Source organism: Lissotriton vulgaris, unplaced genomic scaffold (genome assembly GCF_964263255.1).
Source record: "Lissotriton vulgaris unplaced genomic scaffold, aLisVul1.2 SCAFFOLD_586, whole genome shotgun sequence".
In the NCBI taxonomy this organism is placed as follows: domain Eukaryota; kingdom Metazoa; phylum Chordata; class Amphibia; order Caudata; family Salamandridae; genus Lissotriton; species Lissotriton vulgaris.
The window spans coordinates 372,261-385,545 of NW_028250360.1; positions in this window are offsets into that span (position 1 = coordinate 372,261).

Sequence of the window (13,285 nt, forward strand, 5' to 3'; positions counted from 1 at the left end):
CTCTAAGGGTTCCTTCATTAAATGAGGTACTGGGTGAAGCTTGTGTACAGTTGGTCTAGCATTGGATTTGAGTTTAATTTTATGTTGGAAGTCATGGAGAAAACCAAGATTTTCAGAAAATAATCTTGGGAACTCCTCACATATACTTGCTTCAGTTTGTGTTTCATTCAGGACAAGCACCTGTTCGGGTTATTGGGATCAAGGATTATGCCCAACTCTCTCTGATGTTGCCATCCCAATAAGTTAGATCCTGTTTCAACAATGTACACTTTCCACTCCGTATTCCTTTCTTTGAATTCAATGTGCATTTTTCTTATTCCGATGAGTGGTATGGGTTGTTTGGTATAACCTGTGGGAGAAAGATCAGGCTTATCCAGGAATACATCTCCATCAACATTCATGTTCACAAAATCTGCATGGTTCAACAAAGTGAATGGAGAGCAAGAATCAGTGTACATGGTGATAACCTTATTACTCACATCACATTTAGGATATGTGATGTGAGTAATAAGGTAAACATCACATTTAGGATAATTGATTTTATACTTTCTTCTGTGTCTTTTACCTGGAAGACAAACTTTCTTTCACTAGGGAAGACATATTTAACTTCCTTTATAGAACTTGCTTCTTTTCCCCTACCCTCACTGTTGTTGGGGTCACTTTCTCAACACACTCTAGCAAAATGCCCCCTGCAATTGCAATTCTTTTTTTCTTTTTTTTTTGATTTCAGTAATTTTTTATTGAAAATAAAGAGCATATTTACATGGTACAGGGTGAAACACATGGGGAAAAAGAAAGAAATAAAAGCGCCGGGGGTGGGGGGTGGGGGGGTTGTCAAGCATTGTCTACATTGCCTTAAATTAGTTTGGCTCTTGACAGTCCATTCTACAGTTTGTTTCATCTTATTCTCTCCGTTCTTGCACGTTCCAGTTTCCCCCGTGTTCCTTTGCAACCAGTATGGTTATCTTTCCGCCCCCCTGGTGATGCGAGGAGATAGAAGATCAAAAGAAGAAAGGTGTCCGAGTAGAGAGAGACGTAGGCGCATTATGTTGTTGAGTAGGGTGCATGTGTGGGTTTTGTAGTATTGTCTGGTCTGGGTGTTTAGGGTGGCTTGTGAGAGGACAAGTAATTGTCTAGTGACAGCGATATCTCGCTCTTTTTCCCTGAGTCCCTTTGGCTGTTGGACGTTATGGTGTTGGCTCCCCTTAGGAAAATGACCCAGTTGAACCAGGCTTTAAAGGCGGCCTTTGCTGTGTCCTTCCAGTTATTCAACACCGTTTTGACCGCTGCTGTGAGCAGGAGGTCAATCAGGTCTCTGTCATTTTCGGATGTTATGGAGGGGTCAGTGTACCCCAGAATTAGGTGGTGGAAGTCCATTGATAGTGTGGCTCCTGTCACGTCATTGATTAGAGTGATTATGGAGTGCCAGAACTTCTTTGTTTTGGCGCAGTGGAAGAGGAGGTGTGCTAGGTCCCCCTTCTGCCTGTTGCAGTTCCAGCAGGAGTCGGTCTCTCTGATGCCCATGTTGGCTAGCCGTGCTGGGGTCCAGTAGGCCCTGTGCACTAGCCAGAATTTTGTCTGATCAAGGGTCGTTGTCACCTTCCTCCTTGATGTGGAGGACCATAAATCTGCCCTTTCCTTCTCGCTTAGCTCTCTCCCTGCTGCTTCTTCCCATTGGCTTAAAGTTCTGTTATTCATTTTGGACGCTTTGGTGCGCTACCTGGTGTCCTGTGATGTTCAGGCTGTTAGCGTATTGTGTTATTGATGGGGTGAGCGTGTTTATGTTGGGTTTGGCTATTGCCACTCTTATTTTAAGGAAGTTATAGAGCTCTATGTTGTCGAAATTGTATTGTTGTCTGAGTTTGTCAAATGATGTCTGATTCCCTGTCTCCTGTAGCTGGCTCACCGTTGTTATGCCTTGCCTGTACCAAGTGTGCATATCTAGTGTTTTATTCCTGTACTTAATTCTGGGGTTGTGCCAGAGCGACTCTAGCTGAGTTTGTCTGACGCTGATGTCTAGTAGTTTGTCTAATTTTAGTAGGGCCAGTCGTGTGTTCCTGAGGATTGCGTTCTGTTTAATCGCGGGGTGTTTTGTCGATGTGAGTAGTGCCACAGGTTCCATTCCTCCTAGTAGTCGCCGCCCTAGGGAGAGCCAGGCCGGGGTGTAATCGCTCTTTGGTGATATCCAGTGTAGACCCTGTGCTGCCAAGCAGGCTGTTTGGAAGGTTCTAAAGTTCGTTATGTTCAGACCTCCTAGAGCCTTGGGAAGTCTGAGTTTCTGAAGGCTGATTCTAGGTTTCTTCCCTCTCCATAGAAATGTGTTTAGTAGTTTGTCCAGTTTCTTGTGAAAGTCAGGTGTGTTGGTTAGTGGTAGCATGTTGAGCGTGTAGTTGATCATAGGGGTGACCATCATTTTGATGGTCTCAACCCTTCCCCACCATGTAGTAAATCTTGGTGACCATCCCTCTAGTTTCTCCCTTATTTTGTGTAAGATTGCTTGTTCGTTCTGGTCTACTGTGGTCTGCAAGTCTCTCTCGAACAGGAGGCCCAGGTACTTAATGGCTTTCTTCTGCCATGTTAGACCTGAGGTCCCCAGTACCGTCTTGTTGGTGTGTATATTCAGTGGTTTGCATTCAGATTTCTCTCTGTTAAGTTTGTATCCAGACACTTGCGCAAACTGATCTATGGTCTCCATTAGTGCTTTAATGGAACTATCAGGGTCTTCTGTTACAATGAGGACATCGTCCGCATACGCTGCTAATTTGAAGGATTCACCCTCTATAGGTATGCCTCTAATGTCAGGGTTTGAGCGGATCATGCTCAGTAGGGGTTCAATCGCTAGTAGGAAGAGGCCTGGGGATAGCGGGCATCCCTGCCTCGTCCCTCTTTTGAGATCTAGTAGCTCCGATGTGCCTCCATTCACAACCACGCGGGCTTTGGGTTCATTGTACAGTGCCATTACCATCTTTCGATAGTGTTGGCCCAGTCCGAATTTTTGCATACATTGGTCTAAGTAGGGCCATGACACTCTGTCGAAAGCTTTTTCTGCATCGAGGGCGATCATGACCGCCGCGTTGTTGCTTTTGGCTGCGTGGTTGATTACGTGGCACAGCAATCTTGTATTGTCTTGGGACATCCTGTTCTTCAGGTATCCCACTTGTGCACAGTGTATGAGGGATGGAAGGTATGTGTTGAGCCTGGTGGCAAGGATCTTGGCATATATTTTGCAGTCAACATTGATAAGTGAGATTGGTCTGTAGTTTTTCGGATGTTGTGTGTCTTTGCCTTCTTTGGAGATCACTATAATGTTGGCTTCCGCCATCGACGGCGTCATGCGGCCTTTATGTATGCAGCTCGCGAAGACTGATGTCATTGCTGGCCTTAGTGCTGTGATGTAGTGTTTGTAGAACTTGGCTGTGAAACCGTCAGGCCCAGGGGCTTTTTTATCTTTCAGGCTTTTGACTGCTCTCTCTATCTCATCTCCAGTTATTTCTGAGTCTAGTATTTCCTTCTGTGTTTCTGACAGGGTTGGAGTTGTGATGCTCCCCAGTAGTTCCTTCCCCCATCTGCCTTTAGTGTTTTGTCTTTTTTGTATAGCTGTGCGTAAAAGTCTCTGAAAGTGTCCAGTATTCCTTTGTTCGATGTGTGTGATTTGTTCGTGCTGTCCCTGACTGCAGCTATTGTGTGCTGCCTCTGCTTGCCTTTGAGGTATGCCGCAAGTGCCTTCCCTGCCCTGTTTGCCGAGCATAGGTTTATTGCTCTATACTTGTTAATCCAGGTTCCTGCCCTCTCACTATGTTAAAAGTTAGGCTGCAAACGTCAACATTATCGGCGCCATCTTGCTCTTTTTGAGCCCATTCGTGCACGTAAGCGGCAGTCATTTTTGAGCACCATGGCCTCCCTACCCCTCGCTGATAGCCAGCGCGTCTCTCTCTCTCCTAACCTCGCAGGCATCCCCCGCACGCTGACAACCCCCCGCTCTCACATGCCTTGGGTCATAAACCCCTCTTCAGCGCAGCTCTGCCTCGGAACCCCATCCTGTTCCCAGCGCGACACCTCCCTTCATTCCTTCCATGGTCCCAGGTCCTTTGATACAAACCCCCTTTTCCTGTGTGCCCGTTTGTCTTCCTCGTTCCCAGGCCGCCACCTGGCCCTGCGGATACTGTTTATTGCCCCCCCCCCGTACAGTAGGAAGTTTCCCCCCATTAAAGGACCCTCGAATTGATCAAAGCCCCCACCCTATGAGATCCGATCAACCCCACACATTCCGTGAATCGGCGGAATGTCCAGCTGCGCGATAATCATCACCTGTTGTGACCGGGGTGGGGACTTCAACTGTAAATGTGTGTGGGAACGGGCCTGAAGGGGAGATTCCGAGGATGTCCTTTCATACTTCAAAGCATTGCAAGAATGTGTTACATGCAATAAAGATTATAAACTTGTGTATAAGAGGCCAAGCCTCAGAGATGCGGCTAGAGCACCTCGAGACGATACCCTGTTGTCTGATTTGATGTGTTCTGCTCCGTCGGAATAAACTTCTGTTTCCTGCCTTCCAGTCTCCAGCGCCTGCCTCTTCATTGATTAATATTTTGTGGGTTAAAGAGGCGCCACCGCCGGGCAATACTTAAGGATCTTTGTTTATTGGTTGCTTCCCACCTTTCTACAATTGGCGCCCCAAACGTGGGGCCCATCAGCGACTCGTGGATCCAGTGGGAGAGGTCCTGACGACAGAGTGAACGACTGCAACGATCGGGAGTGCACCTGTCTGATAGACCCTCGTCTGACAGCCGATCATCCGAACTTCACTGGTTCCGAACAGACCTCTCTCGAGTGATCTACGGTCCTGACTGGGAACCATCAGGAGTGCCGCGAGGAATACGAAGAAAAGAGGACGATCGGGCGCTGGATTCGGAAGACAAGAAACTGTCCATGCGGTCCGGGTAAGGTCGTGTAGACACGACGAATTGCGAAATGATTGTCTGATTGTTTGGAAAATACTAGTATTACTCTTTGTTGATTTGTTTGGAGATTCGCTGTCTGCAAACGGAGAAACAACAGGCTCTCTCTTTGCAAGCAGTGAAGGATAGGTAACGCAGCCGTCGTGCCTATCTTTCTCCCCCCTGATTGATTGTTTGAACCCGAACTACTGTTCGCGGATTGTTTTCTGGAGATTCTCCGTCTGCAAACAGGAAAGAACAGGTTCCCTCTTTGCAGATAGTGAAAAGGTAGGTAACGCAGACCTTTGCGGGCCTACTTATTCTCCCCACTGATTGTTTGATTGACCGAACATTGACTGTTCGATATTGGTTCATGAGGTATTCACTGCCTGCAAACAACGTAGAATAGAAATATTCTGTCTAGTCTTTGCACGCAGTGATAAGATAGGTAGTGCTGACTTTTGTCCCCATTGTGATCCGTCATGCCTGTCTTCTCCCCACTGATTGGTAGCCTGTTTAGCCCGGACCGCTTATTAGAGATGAACCATCCGGCTCCACTGGAAGGCACCCCTAATAAGGACATGTTCATGAAGCATGGATTGATCGCTATAGCCTATAGCAAGCTGTGGCATAAATATACGAAAAAGGATCGAGAAAGTCAGTGGCCACTGATAGGATCCTTTGACGATGATAAAATAAGCGCACTAGAAACAGCCCTTGGTAAAAACAAGACAACGCCTACTATGCTTGATAGTTTCGGCATGTGGCGCAAAGAAACTGAACAACGTAAAAAGAGAACCAAGAGTAGGTTGGGAAAAGAGCTGCGAAAAGCAGCCCACCTAGCTGCTCAGAAACTAGAAGAAGAGATAAAGGAAAGAGAGGAAGCCAAACAGAAACTAGAAATGGAAACATCAAGCCGGTTAGAACGTCCTCCACGCTCTACCCTGAATCACCCTCGAAACAACGAGCCAACGATGATCTGCTGTTAGGTCCTCCGATCATCTACATGCCCCCTCCATATGCCCCTTCCCAACCCTTAGCACAGCACCCACCACCCCCAGGGTACAAACCAGAGTAGCGCCACAGCTTCGGCCCCCATGGCCTCTGTGCCGGCCGAACTCCTTGTATTAGATACTACGCAAACAACAACGTTAGGCGACCCTGAGACCCGAAGGGTTGGTTCTGCAAGAACAAGCAGACTAAGCAAAGATGAGCGAGCAGGGATTGACAAGATAGCAAGGACACTGGTAGAAAGGAAGGAAGATGAAGAGTACATCACGGATATGTTTAACTCGTATACAGGGAGTCACAGACGACATTTTACCGTACGACTGTGTTACCATGTCTTGAACGCATACGAGGACTGATATCGAGACAAAGGTCCCGAGAGCCTAACGACTCTGTACCGGAAGGTCGATATCGGGGATGAGGGCGAGTGTGATGTGGCGGACCTCCTTATGCGTACGCTTGAGGTTTTCCGCCACCTCACTGAACAAGAATCGGGAACTAAACCCACGACATCCGTAGCGATCGAACCACAAACTAAGCAATCTAACGCCATGATGCCGATACGAGAGGCTGCCCCTTACTGGGTTCCTCCACGAGGTGAAGGGACTAACGATGATGCAAACCACAAAGATGCAAAAGGAAGGGTAGTGTACAACTGGGTCTACCAGCCATGGGACCGGCAAGAGATTCTGACATTCCGGAAATCTCTGCCTGACCTACGTAAAAACCCCACTGCCTTCTATACTGAATTAGGTACAGCCCTAGGTTCAACAATTATGACCCTGGCTGACATCGACTTGTTTTTCGGGTTATGTCTACCAGCTGATGTGTGGAAGCAAATCCGGAAAGTCGACCACCTTGAGCTGTTTGGACATACCTGGTCACAACTCGATGGCATTGATAAACAACGAGAACCTGGACAAAAGCCTTTGAAATCCATTTTAGACCTCCCAGATAAAATCGTACAGAAATTAAAAACCCTGATTCCAGAAAAGAAAGTGGACTGGTCGATAGTAACGGCCTGTCGCCAGAAACCCCAGGAGGATGTTTCGGACTACTTCTCCCGGTTTGAAACGGTGTTCTCCGATTACAGCGGCCAGGACATGACCACTGCAACCGGACACCATCTGTTTGTCCAGAATTATGCTAAGGGTCTGTCACCAGAGGTCTCCCAGAAACTGCAGGCCAGCGAGAGTATTTGGGCAGCCTCCAAACCTACGGCTATCCTCCAGATGGCCCAATATTATGAACATCAGAAAAATGAAAACGATAGAGCAACAGAGAAAAAGAAGAAGGACTTGAAAGAGAGGGTGATGATTGCACAACTGCAAGGGGTGACTATAGGACGAGACCAATACCGGGGAAACTATCAGACGAACGTCCCTAAGACTGCACCTCCCAAGGACCGCACTTTGACTCCCCACATTGGACGTACAGACATTAGAGAGGACCAGTGTGCTTTCTGTAAAGGAACTGGCCATTGGAAATCCCAGTGCCCGGTTCTTTTGGAAATAATCATAAACAAAGACCCCAAGGACATAGCAAGTGGACCGAGAAATAAGGGGCAGCAGCGAGGGCCCCCAAATGACACGACTAACGACAGATCAGGCAGACCAAATGCATTTGATCGACCCAGACAGAACCAATGCCAGCAATCTGACTACGATGACGCCCACGACTTTGCATAGGACTGCCAAGGGCAAGGGAGGGATCCAGTCGAGCTCTATGTTGACCAGCAAGGCCCTTACGTCACTGCTAAGGTCCTGGGTACAAAGTCTCCATTTCTGGTAGACACTGGCGCAACACGCAGTGCGTTATCTAAACGACTGACTCCAAGGGCACCCTTGTCTGGCTCACTTATAACATCGACAGGTTTCGATGGAACGCCCTCCACTAACCCTTTGTCCGCCCCGATCCTCTTCGACTTAGAAAACAACATCACTGACACCACGTTTTTGCTTTCCTCCAATAGCCCTGACGCCATTATGGGACTCGACTTATTGAAACACTTCCGAGCGACAATTAGATGTTCTCAAGACGGAGTTCGAGTTTTCCTTTACGACAACCCCGTTCTGCTTAGACATTGCCCTCCCCAACGCATGTTTTCCATCACCGACGCTGACACATCCCTGCTTTACACTCTGCCTCCGTATCTGTGGGCCAAAACGGATTCGGACGTAGGGCGCATGATGATTGACCCAGTGCACATTACTGTCCGACCAGACGCAACACTCCCAAAACTTCCACAATATCGGATATCGCCCGAAGGCGAGAAGGCATTGGTAAAGATTATTCAGTCACTGATAGACGCAGGAGTGGTAGAGGAAGTGGTTAGCAACGTTTGCAACAGCCCTATCTTGCCCATCATCAAGAAACAAGGAGAGGGAGATGAGAAAGCATACCGCTTTATCATTGACCTTCGAGAGATCAACAAAGTGGTGGTACCCCAGTACCCCGTGGTCTCAGACATCACCACCATCCTGACTTTGATTCCTTCTACTGCCACCACCTTCACTGTCATTGACCTCAAAAACGCATTCTTTTCCATCCCCATCCACCCAGACAGCCGATATCTCTTTGGCTTCACCCTAAAAGCCCGCTCATATAGGTTCTGCCGAGCACCCCAGGGCTACACCGAAAGCCCTAGCATCTACAGCCAGGCCATCAAGAGACAACTGGATCAAGTCCAGTTACCCGATGGAGTGGTGTTAGTGCAATACGTCGATGACATCCTTTTGGCAGCCGACACCACTCCATTAGCAGTCACAGCCACCATTCAACTCCTGCACTTCCTTGCGGAAAATGGCCACAAGGTCTCCAAGAAGAAGTTGCAATTCTGCCAACCCCAGGTCACTTACTTAGGCCACCTCCTGTCCAAAGACGGAAGGAAACTCACTCCCGACCGGATCCAAACCATTCTCGAAACTCCTGTCCCTAAGACTCAGAAACAGGTTCGCTCCCTACTAGGCCTCACCTCCTTCTGCCGACAGTGGTTACCAAACTTTAGCCTCATTGTGAAACCGCTACTTTCTCTGCTAGCTAAAGACGTCCCCTTCCCACTCCCTTGGACCCCTGAATGTCAAACCTCCTTCACGGAACTACGAGATGCCCTTTGTTCGGCCCCTGTCCTAGGTACCCCCGATTACACAAAGCCCTTCTCCCTTTACACTCACGAAAGGGAGGGGTGCGCTTTATCTGTCCTGACCCAGTCCATTGGCCCAAAGCAACAACCGTGCGCTTACTTCTCTGCCACTCTTGACCCTGTAGCCAGAGCCTTGCCTGCCTGCCTTCGAGCTGTAGCTGCCGCTGCAATCTCTATCCGACAGAGTGAGGGGATCGTGCTCTCGAATTCCCTCACGGTACTGGTACCCCATGCAGTTGACACCCCCCTGAACCAAACCAAGACGCAACACCTGACGAGTGCACGACTGACTGGATACAAGCTGACTTTGCTTGCACCCCATATCACCCTGAAAAGATGCACCCCACTGAACCCAGCAACTCTGTTACCCTTACCAGAGGATGATCCCGATGTGCCCCCTGTACATGACTGTGTGACTCTTACGGACGAACAGACTAGAAGTAGGGTTGACCTCAGAGACACGGCTTTTCCTGACCCTGACGGAGAGCTGTGGGTGGACGGTTCTTGCATCAAACTCCCCGATGGCACCACTTCAGCTGCCTATGCAGTCACCACGGCTCGAACTGTGGTCGAGACAGCCCGCATCACGCAACGATCTGCCCAGGCAGCGGAACTGATTGCCCTGACACGAGCCTGCATTCTAGCAGCAGGAACCACAGCGAACATTTACACCGACAGCCAGTACGCCTTCGGGGTGGTTCACCATTTTGGGCTCCTTTGGAGGGAAAGGGGATTCTTGACCTCACACGGCACCCCCATTTTGCACGGAGACCTAGTCTCCGCCCTGATCGAAGCCGTCCTTCTCCCCAAAAAGCTTGCGGTCATCAAATGCCAGGCACACAGAAAGGTGACAGACATTATTGGACAAGGAAATGCGCTAGCTGACATCACTGCTCGAACGACAGCTGAAAATAGGACGACAACACGTATGTACGTGACCAGGTCACAGGCAGAAAAATGGACTGACGCTAGGGACACTATTAGAGACATTCAAATGGCTAGCACACAACACGAATTGACTGAATGGACACGGGTGGGATTAAAGGACGATGAAGGCTGCTGGCGGACAAAAGACACAAACAAATGGTTGCTACCTGACTCATACTTGATTCCCATACTGACTATGGCACATTCCCCTGCCCACATAGGATCAGCCCCCATGATTGAACTTGTCTCCAGAGTTTGGAACAATGATAAAATCACAGACTCTGCCAAACGTCTGGTCCAACAATGCTTGATATGCCTGCAACACAACCCCGGGAAAGGAACTGTAGTACCCCGGGGAGGGTTTGGGGTCCCAAATCACCCGTTTGAAGTCCTGCAGATGGACTACATCCAGCTAGACAGATGCCAAGGCCTGAAATATGTACTTGTTGTGGTATGCGCATTTAGCAAATGGGTGGAAGCATACCCAACCTGTGACAACACTGCTATGGCCACTGCGAAAGTACTGTTAAAATAATTTTTCCCCCCGTTACGGCCTTTGTCGAATTTTGTGGAGCGACAATGGCCCCCACTTCATAGCCGAAGTCATCCAGCTCATCTTAAAGGGGCTGGGCATCAAGCAGAAGTTCCACGCAGTCTTCTACCCCCAGTCTGCTGGACTTGTTGAGCGACACAATGCCACACTAAAGCTCAAACTGGCCAAGATAGTGGCTACCACGGGTCTGAAATGGCCAGACGCCCTCCCACTGGCATTGCTATCGATGCGTTCCACCCCCACCAAACATCACTTGACACCTTATGAAGTTGTTTTCGGTCGACCCATGAGCGTCTGGTCTGCACCAAAACCACTTCCATTCATGACGTCCCGGACGTCCTAATGTCTGATTACCTGTATAAATTGACTGAAACTCTGTCTGTCATTCATCAGCAGGTGCAGCAGGCCATCCCCGATGCTTCCAGGGGTCCGGGTCACGCCATCCAACCTGGGGACTTCGTGCTGATCCGGAATTTTCAGCGGTCGAAGAGTCTGGAACCCCGGTGGACGGGCCCCTGGCAAGTGTTAATCACCACCCGGACGGCTCTTCGTGTGGAGGGGAAACGGCACTGGCTGCACGCACACCACTGTAAGAAGGTCTCCTCGACCCTGGCCACGACAGAAAACATCGACAACCAAGAAGAGCTCCTGAACAAGGACCGACCGTCACTAACCTGCTATCCTGATACCGAAGCACTTGAACTTTCAAAATTCTCTGATCCCACTGTGCCATCCAGAGAAGGGTATTTCCTGCGTCGAAAGGAGGGAGCTTCGGCTAAGTAGACCACGGACTAAGTTAAATCTCAGAACGGTGACCTAAACACCACCAAGGGTCACCCGGAGAGAAGCTAAACGAAGTCTGTGGTTCTGCCTGCTACCGAGCACCTTGTAGATGATGGAAGCGCCAGATAAGAAGATGATGGAAGCACCAAATAAGAAGATGATGGAAGCAACAGGAAATACCCACTACAGAAACCCAAGAACAGACAGACTCCACAGCACAAAGACAATTGCACTCTTCATCACAATCCTTCTCTGCTTTCTCCTCATGACCACGCTCTGGATTGTGGAAGAAAATGCACCTGCTCACGAAACATTCCTGACCACTGCTCAGCCTACCACCATGAAGGAACATTATCTGATTTCGCTCTCTCCTCAACTCCGAGAGAGGCGAAAGGAGTTTTGGAATAACTCCTTTGTACAGTTGCTGCACCAGCACAATCTTGCCACCAACGCCACCAACTGTTGGATCTGTGGGTTGCTACCCCACGCCACTGGACATTCAATTCCTTTCATCCCTTCACCCTTCTCAGTTCATGGCTCCTGCCTTGCTTGGCTGATCTTCCTGCAAGAAAGTTATAAAGACAATGCCACCTCCAGCAAAACCATGACGCACTTCTATCATGGGGTCTGGCGAAACAAAACGAAGACACACTTCTGCCCGCAGACCTCCAACGACTCAATCCACATGGACATCCCTGCTAAAGAACGAATTGAAATGCAGTTGTTCAACAATCCAACCAGACCCACCTTCTCCTACCTGCGGGAACGAACGGCTGCCACTCTCACTGTGGCCCTGTCAGTCATCAACGTCACAGGCCACATGTGCATAGAAGGGCTTGGGACACAGCTGGTAGGCCGCAGCGCCTGCTGTTTCACCAGAACTTTGGACTTCACCGATCCGCCTTCCTTCGTATCCTCTCCGAATATGTATTTCGTCTGCGGCACAAAGGCTTACACCTGGCTCCCCAAAGGCTGGGGGGGCACTTGTTTCATCTCCTTCATCCTTCCTCCGACTTATGTGGCTCCAGCGAACCATCATAGACAAAAACGAGCCAAGGACATTGAACAAGCCGACTCAACAGGAGCGCAGTTCCTCGATGCTATGAAGGGACTCGTTCCACTCTGGGGCCCGATGGCAAACAGCCGTGCCATCCGACATCTGACCCAGGCAGTTGAGACAACAATGAACATCACAGCTGGTATCCTTGCTAACAACACCGCCGAGCTTCAAGCGGTCCACCTGGTGGCCCTCCAGAACCGCCTTGTCCTAGATGTGGCTCTTGCGGACCGTGGTGGAGCATGCCGCATTATTGGGTCCAGCTGCTGTACATACATACCGGACAACTCACCCTCAGTGTACAAAGCCATCGAACATCTTCACAGACTCTCTTCAAAAGTCCACCAGGAACAGGAAGAATGGTCGCTTGGTGGTTGGTTCTGGAACACCGTTAAGAACTGGGGCTGGAGACTGTTCACCATTATCCTGATTCCTGTAGTTGTAATATGCGGTCTATGCTTAGGAATTCAATGTCTGCCACCTCTGTGTTCATTATGTACAAATTGTATTTGCCCTAAGGCTGTGGACTTTGGAAACGAACGCATGGGAGCATTATATGATGCCGAGGTTAGGAATTTGATGAAGATTGATATTGAGTAGGCAAGTTGGCTAGATATGTTGAAAAGGGAGGACTGTTAAAAGTTAGGCTGCAAACGTAAACATTATCGGCGCCATCTTGCTCTTTTTGAGCCTGTGAGAAGTTGGCCCGATATGCAACGTTCGCTATTCTAGCGACCGCTATGTATCGTTCCAACGACCCTTATGGTGTTGGGTTGTAAGTCAACCTATAGACCAGCTATCCTAGTAGCGTGGATACGAGCAGTCTAAGGCTAAAGACTCGAGAGGGCGCGTTAAGCCAGCTGTTTACCACACATGTA